Source organism: Canis lupus, chromosome 17 (genome assembly GCF_003254725.2).
Source record: "Canis lupus dingo isolate Sandy chromosome 17, ASM325472v2, whole genome shotgun sequence".
NCBI lineage: Eukaryota > Metazoa > Chordata > Mammalia > Carnivora > Canidae > Canis > Canis lupus.
In genome coordinates, this window is record NC_064259.1 from 15,442,452 (window position 1) to 15,458,407 (window position 15,956).

The window sequence follows — 15,956 nt, forward strand, 5'->3', positions numbered from 1 at the left end:
CCCCTGGCTCAGGCCCTGCGTGTTGGGCTGCACGTCCCAGAGCCTGGGGTCTTGTTTCTGAACCACCCCAGTTCTGGTCCTCGTCCCCAGCTGCTCCTCTCTGGTACATGGTGGACACGAGGGCCATTTGCACACCTGCCTTGTTGTTCCCTGGGAAACTTCCTGATGCTTCCTGCTCACTGGCTTACTTGGCTGCTTCCTGCACACAGCCTCTCAACACCTGCTCTGAGGCCACAGAGAGCTGGAGGCCTCACCTGATGCTTCTGGGCTGCCTGGCTCTTGCCAGGGAGAGGCTGGCAGGACACCGAACAGACAAGAAGGAGCAAGTCCCTTCTGTCCTCCTGCCTGCCAGTCTGCTTCTAGAGCCCCCTGTTGGCAGGACCCAACAGGAACCAGCTGATGAGAAGGACAGAACTTGCAGAGCTCCAGCCACAGCTGCACGAAGCAGGGAAGCGTGGGTCTGGAGCTGAGACTCTAGAGCTTGGGACTACTAGCGCTGTGCCCTGCCACCTTCCTCTGCTTGGCAAACTCTTGCCCATCCTCAGGTCACAGCTCAGGTGTGGTTTACTCAAGCCAGCTTCCTCTGGACCCAGTGCCCTCTTGGTTTCTCATGGAGCCCTGTGCCCTCTTCTATCCAGCACAAGCCGACTTGCAGGGAAGACTGTCCTTAGTTGTGTGCCACCCTGACGTGGCTGCGAGCTTCTGGAGGAGAGAGACTTTGGGAACTTGTGAACTTCCCAGGAAGTCTCAGCTGAACCGTGTTCCCAAGGTTGTGAGTGCTCCCTGGAAGAAAGCTGGAGACTAAGTGGGGAGTGTTGGTTTTATGCCCAATTCCCCCTCAAACAGTTGGCACTGCCTTTTTTTTTCTCCAACAGTAATAATGATTAATATTTATTGAGTACCTGGCGGGTACCTGGAGCTCTTCTTCACGTTCCACATGCATCAACTCATTTAGTCTTTCACAAACATTAAATGGAGGCACAGAGACGTTAAGCAGCTTGCCTAAGGTCACACACCTAAAAAGTGCTAGAACCAGAATTTGAATTACAGACAGTCTGAGTTCCAGAGCCCGGGGCCTTAGGCACTATTTATGATAATAGAGCCCAAGGATAATGGGAATTGGAAAAACGTGGCCAACTTATCCTGATGACAATGACAACAATCATACTCTTAAAAAAAAAGATTTTATTTATTTATTTTAGAGAGTGAGAGTGAAAGAGAGAGAAAGAGAGTGAGCATGAGCATGTGGAGGGGCAGGGTGGAGGGAGAAGGAGAAGCTGGCTCCCCACTAAGCAGGGAGCCTGACACAGGGCTCTATCCCAGGACTCTGGGATCACGACCCGAGCTGAAGGCAGGTGCTTAACTGACTGAGCCACCCAGGGGACCCCAACAATCATACCCTTGATACAATATTACTTCCATAGTAGATAGCATTCCATCACATTGTTTCCCTCTAGGGAATAATAAGCTCTTTTCTTTTGGTAAACTGAGCCTCTCAGCTCTCCAAATATATAGCTCTAGAAGAGGCTGTGGAACATTGCACAAGTGGACGTGGGACCCCAGTGGGATCAATGAGAACTCTCTCTGGGATTTTTCAGGTTGGTACTCATAGATGAGGGAGGAGCCTCTTGGGAGGTGAAGCTGGGAGATGCTGGGGGCTTAGGGGAGAAGCTAGTTGGCCAGAGAAAGAAGCCAATTCCCAGAGAGATGCCAGGTTGGGGAAAAGGACTGTGGCTCCATTCTCTGCCCTGGGTCTTGATGCTGTGAGCTGGGAAGTTCTTCTTTGGCCTGGGGGGGAGCTCCTCCTCTTGCCAACCAAACTTGAGGTTCTCTCTCTGGTCTGGGCCCCAGCATGGGGAGGGGAATGGGTGTAGGGGCCTCCTCTGGCCTCGGGGCTGGAAAACCAGGGGCACCTCTGCTAAATGCCAGCACCGACCACTGACTACTACTGGGAGTCCTAGTTCAGGACGCACCCCCCCAATCCCCGACGCCTCCCAGAAGAGCACGGAACTTCCTGTTTACTGGTGTCAGGGAGGGTTTGAGAGGGACATGCTCCTCTCTGGTTAACTTGGGCCCTGCCCTCTCCCACCCCCCCTCAGGCTGGCGTCCCTCCCCTCCCCCACCCCACCTGGTCCAGGGCTTCGAGGCCTGTGCTCCCTACAGCCTGGCAGGTTGAGTCAGGCACCATTTGCTCCTTTCCCCCTCCCTTGAGGCCTGACAAAAGCAGCAGCCACCACCGTCTGTGCAGCCTGCCCGATGGCCTGCTCACATCCCCATGCCTTCGGGGGCTCCCCATTTCACAGAGAAAGAAATGAAGTTGCTAAAGTTAGCAAAGAGAAATAAAAAAGATGCCTCATGGATTTTGAATTTCAGATAAACAAATAGTTTTATGGCTCAGTGCCTTTGGCTTAGGTTGTGATCATGGGGTCCCGGGATCAAGTCCCACATCGGACTCCCTGCTTCTCCCTCTGCCTGTGTCTCTGTCTCTCTGTGTCTCTCATGAATAAATGGATAAAATCTAAAAACAAATACTTTTAGGGTACATATGTGCTGTGTTTTATATGCGAACTCCAAAAGTGCTCAAGCCCCGGGAGTGACATGGCCTGCGTGGGTCCTGGGGATGGACCACTCAGGATGGGGCTTTGGCCACTCAGCCAAGGGCTCTCTTCATCCTGAAGTCTGCACGTGGGTTGAGCGTGGTCACCACTGTGACCTGCTGCCCTCTAGGGCAGAGGATGCCAGTGGAAGAGGGGTAACCATCCAACCCTGCTGCAGCAAGGGGCACATGCTCCGCAGCGGTGACTCCACAACCTGTCCTGAACCAGCAGTAAATGGCATCTGTGATGGTGAGTTTTCTGTGTCAGCCTGACTGGGCCGTGGGGCGCCCGGACATCTGGTCACACACTATCCTGGGTGTGTCTGTGAGGGTGTTTCTGGATGCGGCCAGCACTTGAGTTGGTGGCCCTAACTAAGATGGAGCAGATTGCTTTCCCTAGCGTGGGTGGGCTTCATTCATCAGCTGAAGGCCTGGATAGAACCAAAAGGCTGACCCTACCACAAATAAGAGAATCTTCCCGCCTGAGTGCTTTTGGGCTTGGATGTTGGTTTTTCCTGCCTTGAGACTAAAATTGAAATGTTGGCTTGTCCTGGGTATCAAGTCTGTTGGCCTTCAGACTGGCTTGCTGACTGCAGATCATGGAATTTCTCAGCATATATATTTCTTATTATTATTCATATATAATTATTCATATACTCATGAGTAATTATATATATATAGCACATACCCTAATTATATATATAATATTCATATTATATTCATATTACTCATATATATTCATATATATATGAGAGAGAGGGAGAGACTTCTTAGAACAAACATGAGATCTATATGTCTTATTTGTTATATATATATATATGTATATATATATATTTGTTACAGATCTACATCTCCTATCTACTCTTCTCTGGAGAACCCTAATACAGCATCACCTTGGACCTTGTGAGAAATGTGCATTTTCTTGGGCCCTAATGAAATCTTTTGGATCATAAGCTCTTGGTGTGGGGCTCATCAGTCTGAAAATTTTTTTTTAAAGATTTTATTTATTTATTCATGGGAGACAGAGAGAGAAAGAGGCAGAGACACAGGCAGAGGGAGAAGCAGGCTCCATGCAGGGTAGCCCAACGTGGGACTCGATCCTGGGTCTCCAGGATCCCGCCCCAGGCTGAAGGCAGTGCTAAACCGCTGAGCCACCGGGGCTGCCCCAGTCTGAATTTTTAAACAAACCCTCCAGGAAGTTCAGCTGCTCATTGAAAGTTGAGAATTACTTTTTCAAAACAAATATTGGGGTAGAAGAGAGTGCTCCAAGTCCTTGACCGAGTTCTTCAATCTGCTACCCGTGGGTTTTACTGGTCATTAGGCTTGGTTTGATTACCCTATAAGTGGGTCCTGGACATTTGGGCTTCTAAATATCTCAGATTGGGGTGTAGGTGGGTGGGGTATGCAGAGGGAGGTGCCATCTACTTCTGTGTGCTAAGGACTAGCCTTAGTTTAATCAGGGCACATTTTGAGGCTACACTTCTCTCCAGTAATTTGGGTTGGGACTGGCTTTTTTATTTATGAGGCCATTGGATTAGCCAGGGTTCTCCAGCAAAACTGAACCACCAACAACAAAAAACAAAAAACAAAAAAACCCCAGAACCAACAGGATATACAGAAAGACACGGATATATCTGTCAATATAGATACACAGATACATAGGGAGAGATTTGTTCTGAGGGGCTGGCTCATGAGATTATGGAGGCAGAGAAAGGCCCATGGTCAGCTGACAGCAATCTGCAGGCCTAGGAAAGCTGGTGGTGAAGTTCTAGTCCAAACCTGAAGGTCTGAGCACCAAGAAGTCCTAGTTGGAGTCTGAAGCCCTGACAACCAGGAGCGCTGGTATCTGTGGGCAGGAGAAGATGCACGTCCAGCTCCAGGACAGAGCAATTTGCCTCTCCTCTACCCTTTGGTTCCATTCAAACCCTCGACAGATTGGATGCTACCACATTGGCCACGAGGATGTCCTTCACTCAGTCACTGATTCCAATGCTAATCTTTTCCAGAAACATCTTCACAGCTACACCCAGAAGTAATGTTTTGCCAGCTTCTGGATGTCCCTTAGCCTAGTCAAGCTGATACGTAAAATTAATTACCAGCACCCACTGCCATGGGTCTGCCATTGCTCCTGTCTATTCCACTTACCCTGTTTCTGGAAGGTTTCACAGCCTCCTGGCAGGCACCTCAGATTCCTGTTGGTTCTACCTCACATGGTGGAACATTTTTGAACAAGTTTTTCGCCTCTCTGTGACTCAGTTTCCTCATCTGTAAGACAAGGAGGCTAAGTCTTGCTCCACAGGGAAATTATAAAGGTGGAATAAGTAAGTGTTAGGAAGCTGCTGAGAACTGAGCCCATGGTGGGTGCTGTTAAAAGTTCACATTCAGGGGGGATCCCTGGGTGGCTCAGCGGTTTAGCGCCTGCCTTTGGTCCAGGGCGTGATCCTGGAGTCCTGGGATCGAGTTCCGCGTCAGGCTCCCAGCATAGAGTCTGCTTATTCCTCTGCCTGTGTCTCTGCCTCCCTCTCTCTCTCTCTCTCTGTCTATCATAAATAAATAAATCTTTTTTTAAAAAAAGTTCACATTCAGGGCACCTGGGTGGCTCAGTGGTTGAGCATACACCTTCAGTTCAGGTCGTGATCCTGGGGTCCTGGGATCTAGTCTGCATCCGGCTCCCTGTGGGGATCCAGATTCTCCCTCTGCCTGTGTCTCTGTCTCTCTCTGTCTCTCATGAATAAATAAATCTTAAAAAATAGGGCAGCCCCGGTGGCGCAGCGGTTTAGTGCTGCCTGCAGCCTAGGGCGTGATCCTGGAGACCCTGGATCAAGTCCCATGTCTGGCTCCCTGCATGGAGCCTGCTTCTCCCTCTGCCTGTGTCTCTGCCTCTCTCTCTCTCTCTGTCTCTATGAATAAGTAAATAATCTTTAAAAAAAATCTTAAAAATTAAATAAATAAAGTTCACGTACATTCCATTCTCCTGGCTACTTCCCTCAGGGCACCATGTGTCACCAGAGGGGTGGGAAGGGCTGGCGGGGCTGCAGGCCCATACACCGGACAGCCTGGCTGTAGTCACAGACACCTCTGCCTTGTGGGCTGTAGGGTCCAGGAGACCCTACAGGAGGTGAAGGTGTCCGTGGTGGGAAAAGATGCCTTGTGGAGTCTGTGGCCAGGTTCACTTGGGAGAATCACAGTGCAGATCTTTGGGGCTCTGGAGCAAGGCCATGCCCTCCGGGGTTAAGAACAAATGCCTTTTGAAAAACAATTTCTGGCATGCTTCTGGGCCCTGGAACAGATGGAACACCAAGTGACCATGCAGCCAAAACTACCCATCATGAACTGAGTCCTGTCCGAGCCACCACATCATAAGGTAGAAGAGGCCGAGCGACAACCCCCGGCGGGATGGAAGAGGTGGCTGACAGAGGTGCGGCTCCAAGTGTGAGCAGGACCAGAGGGCACAGCAAGCGGGGAGCCCAGAAACTTCAGGGCCCCCACCACCATGCACCAGTGCCCTCCCTCCCTCCCTTGCCCAGGCTGTGCGGAGGCTCCCAAGTGACACTCAACCGTTGAGGGAAGAGGAAGAGGCCCAAGCTCACTGCATAGACAGGTTCCCTTGGTTACGTGGGTGTGAGGTGAAAATGGGTGGCAGCTGCATGACAACCTCTAACCAACCAGATAGTTGAAAGCATAAAGGGGGCAGCTTTTCATTCCCTCACTTTCTCATCTGTGCATGAATTTCATCCATCCATCCATCCTCTCTCCCTACAGCACCTGTGGTTTGGCCCTGATCCTTCTGCCTCTTCCAGCAGGACCTGACACGTTTACTTCTCTTCTTTCTAAAGCTTCTCCAGCACTTCCCTTTACAACCGGCCCCTCCCATCCGCATTTTAAAATGTTTAAGTCTCTTTCATCTTGTAAGAAAACAAAACTTAAACTTTTTCAGAAGAAAAATGAATAAAACAAGAGAAAAGAAAAAACCTAACTCCCCTCCTCCCTTCATCTGTTGCCTGTCTCTCTTCCCTTCCTTACAGATGGACTTCTTAAAAGAATCGACCCCTGCTCTCTGTTTCTCACCTCCTTGGTACCCCTCAACCCATCTCCTCCAGCCAGGCCTCCACTGCTGTCACTGGCTCTAAATGTTCCTTACCTCTGTCACAAGCCTACTCTCTATCCCCACTGCCACAGCCTGCCACAGGCCCCCCTCGCCTCCTGCATCAGCTCTCGGATAGCCTCCTAACTTCTTTTCGAGTGACGGTTTTTGTTCCTTGGGTCCATCCCCACATAGCAACCAGAATGTTCTTCTAAGAGCATAAACATCAGTATTTCACATGCTGCGCTGGTCTGCGAGGGCTACAGTAACAAAACACCACAGATTGGGTGCCTGACACAGAAACATATTGTTTTTGTAGCCCTGGATCAAGGTGTTGGCAGGTCTGGTTTCTGGTGAGGATTTTCTCCTTGGCTTGCCTTCTTGCCATGTGCCCTTATGTGGCCTCTCCTCTGTGCATGTGCTCTATGGTGCTGCTTCCTCCTCTTAAAAGAAAACCCATGGGCACCTGCATGGCTTGGTTGGTTGAGTGTCTGCCTTTGGCTCAGGTCATGATCTCAGGGTGCTGAGATGGAGCCCCACATCAGGCTCCTTGCTCAGTGGAGTGTCTGCTTCTCCCTCTACCCCTCCACCATGCTCGTGCTTTCTCTCTCTCTCTCAAATAAATTAATTAAATCTAAATTTTTTTTTAAATTTTTAAAAAGATTTTATTTATTTATTCACAAGCGACACAGAGAGAGGCAGAGACATAGGCAGAAGGAGGAGATGCAGGCTCCATGCAGACAGCCTGATATGGGACTCAATGCCGGGATTCTGGGATTACGCCTTGAGCCAAAGGCAGATGCTCAACCACTGAGCCACCTAGGGGTCCCATAAATTTAAAAATCTTAAAAAAAAAAAAAAAAGAACACCCATTTTGTATGACCTGTATGGCCTCATTTAACTTTAATTATCTCCTTAGGCCCTGTCTCCAATTACAGTCACTTTGTGGGGTTAAAGCTTCAACGTACAAATTTGCAGGGGAAAAGGTACAGTCCAGGGTTTACCAAGGTCCTTTTCGTGGTGTGCTAGATCCTGCCTGGTCTGGCCAGTCTCATCTGTTCAACTCTCCCACTTTCTCTGTGTATTTCTCAGTTCCTCAAACACATAGGCTTCTTCCCTCCCTAGGACCTCAGTACATACTGTTTCTTCTGCTTGAAATATCCTTTTATTACGCTCCCACAGCCTTAGCCTGTGTAATGCCTCCTTATTTCTCAAACACTCATGTGTCTTCCTTTCGGAGTTTGCCATGACCTCGACATGCTAACGCTGAAGGCCCCCACTTATATTTTCTCTCTGCGTGCCTTAGTCCTCCTCCTGTGGTGCTTAATAGCATTCTAATTAAAACTCTGACTGTGAAAAAAAAAAAAAAACTCTGACTGTGTAAATCATTGTTTAATGCCTTTTTTCCTCTCCCATAGAATAATGCTCTGAGATCCTAGGGACCATACCTGTCCTGTTCACTGCTGTATACCCTGCAGCTAGTATAATGTACTATACATGCCAGGTGCTTTAAAAATAGTTATTTAGGAACACCTGGGTGGCTCAGTTGGCTAAGCATCTGTCTTCGGCTCAGGTCATGATCCTAGGATTCTGGGATCAAGCCCTGCATGAGGCTTCCGGCTCCGTGGGAAGTCTGCTTCTCCCTTTCCTGTTCCCCCTGTTTGTGTGCTCTTTCTCTCTCTCTCTCTATCAAATAAATAAATAAAATCTTTTTAAAAATAGTTATTTAAAGAACTAATTCACAAAAGTGAAAGGTAGGTTCCTTATTGGATTTTCAGGTGAGGAGAAGAACCAGCAATATCAAAAAATTTAAAACTCTATTCCTCTGTGCACCTCCTTCTAGCCAGGAAAGCCAGGCTGATGGGAATGGTATCATACTGACCTATTTTGGAAGTTGCACAGAAGACTCTAGCTAAAATCTCAGTGGTGAGTGTTAAATTTCCATCTCTGCCTGAATTGCTCAGTTGTGGGAGATTGTTTTCAAATATGGCTGAAGCAATTCAATCCATGGTCCTTTTCAATGTTCCAGGACCTTGCTGTTCCTCCTAACAAGAGGGGTGTCAACTTGCCCTCTTCTTAAATGGGGACTGGACTCGTGGCTTTCTTTGGCCAAATAGAATTGGGCAGAAGTGAGGCTATGTAAGTTGTAGGCCTTGCCTGCAAGAGTCCTTACCATGTCCACTTTGACTCTCTTGGAAAGCTGTCCCAAACCACTGTGTAAGGGAGCTGGGTTATCCTATTAGAGGGTGAGGGACCAAATGGAGAGGAATCAAGGGGACCCAGCTAACAGCACCAATTTCCAGACATGTGAGTAGGACCCTCTTGAGCCTTCCTGCTCAGCTGATGAAACTAACTGCCTGAGCAAGGCCAGGAAGACCAGCAGAGGAACCCATGTAATTGGGAGAATAATAAATCTTTGCTGGGTGCCTTATTGCACAGAAATGGCTGAGTGGAACATTAGTCCTGCTAATTTCTGCATATTAATCCATTTCCTTTTCCCTAAACAGTCATGCCCTCCATCCTGACTCTCTCACTGTCACACTCAGTCTGAATCATCAGAACATTCCAGAATTTCACTATTTCCAATTATAAATCCAAAGAGAAAACAGACAAGATAAATGATTCACAGTAGCATCTATATGTGTGCCTTTCACTGAGTCTGGATGGAAGGGTGTTGTCAGGAACCATATTCTTGGAATGATGGCTATATTCACTCAACAGGGATGTGGAGCTCCCAGGGTGGAAGTGGGAGGCAGGGTCGTTGTGCTCATTTCATATGCCCTTGGCTGCAATTTCTAAATTTGAAATGTAACCTAAGATTCTTGTCCTATGAAAAGCTCCTTCCGGGATCCCTGGGTGGCGCAGCGGTTTGGCGCCTGCCTTTGGCCCAGGGCGCGATCCTGGAGATCCGGGATCGAATCCCACGTCGGGCTCCCGGTGCATGGAGCCTGCTTCTCCCTCTGCCTGTGTCTCTGCCTCTCTCTCTCTCACTGTGTGCCTATCATAAATAAATAAAAATTAAAAAAAAAAAAAAGAAAGAAAAGCTCCTTCCTGTGACAAAGGCCTATTTCCTAGAGACTCTTCTGTATGTACATATTGGCCTATCCAATTGGTCAGTGCAGCAATTAAAAAAAAAAATTCAACTGAGTAAATTTAAAGATCTAATTGGTTTCAATTAACAATTCATGAATCAGGCAGCATCCCATCTAGCAGATCAAAGAAAGCTCTGAAGGGCTGTACAAAATGAAAGGCTTTTACAGGCAGAAGGTGGCAGGAAAAGGACGTTTCTAGCAAAGAGTGGATTGTTTCAGGCAAGGTCACTTCCCTACGGGGCTTGGAAGGGGTCTATTGAGCAGATTACCTCACTAGTGCTAGGGTAATTACTAGGGTAATTTCAGATCAACCTGAAGGTTACATTCCTTGGAGAGGCTGAAACTACATTTAGGTTAGATGTTAAGTCTTGGTTTGCTGACATGAGGCTTAAGCACAAGTAACTCCATTTGGAGCTGTTGTCTCTTTTTAAAAACAATTGTAGCAGAAAAAACTTGGAAATAGCCCAAATGCCCAACAACAGGGAATGCATAAATATTTACAAAGTGGAATACCATGTAGGCAAAATGAATGAATAAGAACTTCATGTATTAACATAACCAAATCTCAAAAAAAAGCACTGAATAAAAACAGAAAATTGCAGAAGTTCTATAAAGCACAACATCATTTGTATAAAGATTTAAAACATGCAAAACACTACCATGTATCTTTAAGACACATTTGTGTCTACTAAATGAATAAATATATGCGTGGGGATATTAAACAACATATTTGAGAGAAGGAGGGTGAGGAGCAGGATTGAGGAGGGGTACCCCGTAGTGTCATCTGTACCAAAATGATTTGGTATATTTTAGAGAAATTCACAGCAGATTTTTTTCTTTTTGCCGAAAGCTGGGTAGCAGATTTATTCTTTATATTTTTCTTATGCTTGAACCATTATGTGATAAAAAATATAAAAGCCCCCCCTTCCCTATTCCTATCGGTCAGTTCTATCTTTCCTACAGTCTAATCACTTCAATACTGGCTTCCTGGCAGCCCTCTGCCACCACGTGGGGTGAAGTAATACAACATAAGAGGTCCATGGTATGCCTAATTTTATTTTATGACAATAGAGCTTTAAGTCAAGGGAGGGTTTCAGAGAGAAAGGAAAGAGAATTGCCTCCAGGGAGTGCTGTTTTCCCAGTGTGAGCTCAAGAAATGATTACAGAGGGAGTGAATGATTCTGGCAGGACTTCCTGTACTGGCTGTGCCCTGAGAGGCCTGCCAGGCTCTCATTAGCCATGGCAGCCACTGGCTGTAAGGTGCAAGGTCAAAGCTTGATGAAGACATCAGGGAGTGTTTACTTGTGCAGACACACTGCCTGACTGGAGAAGCACATCTAGAGGCCTGCTTCTGGAAGTGGGGAGGGAAAGGAGGATGGGGGACGATTTAGGAAACATGCTTCAGGAAGGGAGTAAACGAAATGGTATTCACAACCCAAGAGTTCTGGAGTCACTCCTGTGTGTGATGGGCAACTAGAAAACCCTTGACCCAGACGAGCCTAGAAATAGCAATGCGTTTTCATGGTCCTCCAACCACCGTAGTAGGTGGTAGCTGTCCACCAGCACAGATTGCTCAATGGAATTTGGTTTTGACATTTACTGGCAGTGCATCCTTAGGCAAGTGGTTTAAACTCTCTAATCTCTGCTTCTTTATCTCTAACTGGTAGGATAATAATAGTTTAGTACAAATAAAACTGGCTGGCTCAGTTCTAGCTCAGCTCTGTCGCTTCTAGAGGATACATAACTCCAGCTGAAAAAGATTTTTGAAGATAAATATAAATATAAATATAAATATATCTCCCAAAGAAGTGCCAAAGGGGAGCTATAGTATAAAACACATAATAGAAATTCCCTAAACATCCTCTTTTTTTTTCTTTTTAAAGATTTTATTTATTTATTTATTCATGAGACACACAGAGAAAGAGGCAGAGACACAGGCAGAGGGAGAAGGCAGGCTCCCTGTAGGGAGCCCGATGTGAGATTTGATCCCAGGACCCTGGGATCACGACCTGAACCTTAGGCAGATGCTCAACCACTGAGACACCCAGGCGCCCCCCCACCCCCCCAAACGTCCTCCTAACCTAGCAAATTCCCCAGAGTTCTGTCTTCAAGGCTGCCTGTCACCAAATTCTCTTCTCTTATCCCCACTTCTCTCTTGACCACTTTTCTGACCTCTGGACAAGTTGTTTTTTTCTGGAAGAAGCTCCAGGACCATCAAAAATGTAAGTCAATTCAGCCTTTCAGCTCCTTTCAATTTACTCCCCACTAATGATCAGAGGAAGAGCCTGTGGTCCAGCAAGCAAACCCAGAATCCCCTCAAAAGGAGTGAGAAGGAGGAGGCTACTGAATAGGCTGTCAATATTAACACCTTTTGTCAATATTGACACGTTGCTCAGGCTTGTTGTGACGATAAGATGAAATAACACATGTCAAGAACTTAACAGTAGCTAACACTATGTCCCCAAACTTAGTTATGAAACCTACTGTTATAATCATCCTTGGCATTATTATTTCTAGGGACTTACTTTGTTTGCATTTCAAGAACATCAGCCAAAAGTTTAAAAGGAAGTTCTAAATTCAACTGTGATCAAGAGATTGCAGAGCATTCCCCATTTGAGATGTGCTGCCCTCTGCTCTCCTCTAACCATGAGTAGGAACGTGGCGGAAGTTGATTCACAGAGATTGGAGGGACTGTTGGGCAGCCTCTCATGATTCTGGGAGCCCACCGAAGGGCCTTGCCTTTCCCCAGGTCTTCCCTTGGGTGCTGGCCTGGATGTTGGAGTGTTCTACATTCTCTCTGCTCCGTATGGACTCTCCTGGGCAGCTCAGAATCCATTCCACCCATGATACTGTGGTGACACCACCTCTGCTGGCTGAGTCCCATTCTGTGGCCTGTCCTGCACAACTATCCAGTCTGAAGGGGCAGAGTTGAGACTATCCTTGGAGTAGTGACCTGACCTCAGGAGTGTCCCTTAAGAAGGGTATAGGCAAAACACTGTGTGTTCACAGAGGCAGGCTCCTAGGAAGGCAGCCAGAGCCTGCAGAGAGGGGTTATATGGACCAGAACTGCCTGGATATGAGCAGACTTGGAGAATGAGTCATTTTCCAAAAATTGAAGGGCTGTCCTATGACGAGGTTGTAGATTCCTCTGTGTCACCTTGGACACAGCTTCCAGGAGCTACAGGACGGGTCTTCTCCCATCACACAGTCTAAGTGAGGAATGGCTGTTCCCCTGGCCTGTCAGTGGGGGAGTACGTGTGCATGTATTGATGGGTGGGGGCAGGACAAGCAGAAGCTGGATGACCCCTCAGGAATGACAGCTAACAGTTTCCAGGTACTTAGCATGTGCCAGGCACTGTTCTTTTTTTTTTTAATATTTTATTTATTTATTCATGAGAGACACAGAGAGGGAGGCAGAGACACAGGCAGAGGGGGAAGCAGCCTCCAGGCAGGGAGCCCAATGTGGGACTTGATCCCGGGTCTCCAGGATCAGACCCTGGGCCGAAGGCAGGTGCTAGATCACCGAGCCACCCAGGGATCCCCAGGCACTGTTCTAAATGCTTTACATGCAATAACTCATTTAACACACAAGAGCCCAGTGAGGGAGGCACTATTAACGCCCCGATTCATAGCTGAGAAACTGACGCAGAAGGAGATGATGCTCAGGACTACCCAGATAGTAAGCTGCAGACCCAGGTGAAGCTGCAGGCCCGCCGCACAGCATGTGCTCACCTGAACCACCACCACCACCATGCTTCCTCTAGCTCTGTAGGCGGAGGACAGGCCGAGGCCAGTGCTTCTCAGACTTGACTGTTTTTATGAATCCCCTGGATACTTTGTAGAGCTCTAGGTTCTGATTCTGTAGAGGCCCGGGGTGGGCTGGGGCCTGAGACTCTCTATCTCCAACAAGCTTCCAAGAAATGCTAATGTTGCTGGTCCATGAACCACACTTGGAGTAGTACAAGCCTAGGACTGTATTCTTAGAATCCCTCTCAGCTTTGAGATTCCCTATGTGTCTTTGGGCCCTCCTGGCATTTAGGGCTCCTCGAGCTCCATGTGGGTTGTGGTGGGAGGAGAGAGACAGGGCAAGGCCCTTGGGGGGTTGGGGGGCTCAGGGTTCCAGAGAGGAACCTCAATGGACACAGATCTGTCCCAGGAGGGCTGGTATGGGAGGTGAGAAGGCTCCAACACACAGATACAGACACAGACTCAGACACACAGACACACATGGACACACACGGACACACACACACACACACACACACACACCCTCACCCTCTCTGAGGCTCTCACTGACTAGGAGGGGAAGTAACAGCCTGGAAGTGGGAACATACCTTCAACATATCCTGTTGTTTTCTTAAATATACCCCATTCTCTCCATCCTTGCCCTGCCTGGTTGACCAGACAGGCCTGAGACCTGGAAGCCTACTTCCCTACTTGCCCCTTCTTTGGGCCATCCCCCACATGCTGCCTAGACTGTTTGTGCAAACACTGTAGTTTATGCTAAATACCTGGTTTCTTCTGGGAGTCTGGAATTTGAGCACATGCCGGGCAGAGGATACTTAGCACAGTTCTTCAGAGAAAAATAACCAACGGGATACACATACATATAAAGAGAGAGTGAGTGATTCATTTTAAGGAATTGGCTCATGCAGTTGTGAGGGCTGGCAACTTTGAGATCTGTAGGGCAGACTGGCAGCCTGGAAATTCAGAGTGGAGCCCAAATTCTGCAGGGCAGTAGGTTGGAAACACAGGCTGGGCGTCTCTGCTGCAGTCTCCAGGAGAATTCTCTGTTCTTCGGGAAACCTCGGGCTTGTTCCATAAGGTCTCCCAGCTGGTTGGATAAGACCCATCCACATTGTGGAGAGTAATCAGCTTTACTTAAAATCTTTTGATTTATATATTAATCACATCTGAAAAGTACCTTCACTGCAACCTCTAGATTGGTGTTTGACCAAACAATGGGCACCATGTCTTCTCCAGGTTGACATAAAAAATTAAGCATCATGGCCCCCAGCAAAAGTCCCAGGCACTGATTATTTAACAACCTTCCTTGGTTGGCAGTGTTTTACATGTGTTGTCACAACTCACTGCTGGGGGAAGTGAGTGTGTCCTGTGTGACTCCCTGGGAGAGGACACAGCACCCTCAAGAAAGACAATTTCCCTTGCACCTGGTTTCCCCCCAGACTTTGCCCCATATATCTTTCCTTTTGCTAATCTTGCTTGGCATCCTGTTGTTTTAATAAATCACAGCTGTGAGTACAGCCATCCGCTGAGTCCTGTGAGTCCCCTGAGCGAATCATTGAACCCAGGGGTGGTTTTGGAATTCCTCACTCATCTGCAGATGCTCTGGTCTGAGCTCAGCCAGTCTCCTCAGTTCCAGCAATTGCTTCTCTCTACTCTATGCCCCATATGCCTGCCATATTGATCTGCCCAGTACCTGAATATGTTATATTATCTCATGCCTTCATACTCTAGAATGCCCTTCTTTTCCTGCCTTGGCCTGGCTAACTTCTGTGCCACCATCAAGACTCAGCTTGTTTAGGTTATCCATTGCTGTGGAATAAACCACCCCAAAACACAGTGGCTTAAGATAGCAACAATTTATGTCTCAGGATTCTGTGGGTCGACTCCGGCAGTTCTACTTCCCATGGTGTTGGCTGAGGTGTCAGGAAGGAAGGTTCAAATGGCCCCACCCACATAGCTGGCAGTTGGTGCTGACCACTAGCTGGAGCTTAGCTGAGATTGTTGGTCAGGGGTCCAGTTCTCCTCTATATAGTCCTGTCCACTTGGTGGATTGAGTTTCCTTAAAAACATGGCAGCCAGGTTCCAAAAGGAATGTGTGAGTACTTATCAAGCTGCAACTTACATCATTCTTGCTGATGTCCCCTTGGCCTAATCTAGTCACATGGCCAAACTCAGGCTCATCATGGGAGGGGACCACACAAAGCGATGAATACTAGGGGATGTGGTTCATTGAAGGCCACCAAAGTGTCAAGGTACCAGTTAATTCAAGCCTTCTCTGACCTCCTCAGGCGCCTCCCCCGTGCCCACACATTGTAGCACTTACCACACTAGACTGAAGTATTCAGCTTAGTTGTTATAACTATTGTTGAGTGTTGCCACTCATATTTATGGACTGGAGCTCCTGCACAGATTCCTCCTGTGTCCCACTGGTGGCACT